Genomic DNA, 384 nt, shown 5'->3' on the forward strand with positions numbered 1-384 from the left:
GATTATAGCAGCGTCTCCATCTAAGAATATCTGAAGAAGGAATTGTATTCCGAAATATCATCGGACTATAGATAACTAAATTGCAACAGGTATATAGTCCATTTTTTGTATTATAGTGCATTGTTGTACCATTCAAAACTACTAATACTTTATATATTTATATATATTACTGTCTATCTATCTATAAGGCGATGCACCAGCATGCACGCGGTGAAATAGCTGAAACAAGTAGAAGAGTAAAAGAATATTTATATATGTATGTGTATGTGTCTGCGCGCGTTTGTGTACCTGTGTATGCGGGTATGTGCTTGTATGTATACGTGCCTATATACACATGTATGTTTCTGTGTAAAAGTACACATGTATATGTATATATATATATAT

Source organism: Octopus bimaculoides, chromosome 12, assembly GCF_001194135.2.
Source record: "Octopus bimaculoides isolate UCB-OBI-ISO-001 chromosome 12, ASM119413v2, whole genome shotgun sequence".
Classification (NCBI taxonomy): Eukaryota; Metazoa; Mollusca; class Cephalopoda; order Octopoda; family Octopodidae; genus Octopus; species Octopus bimaculoides.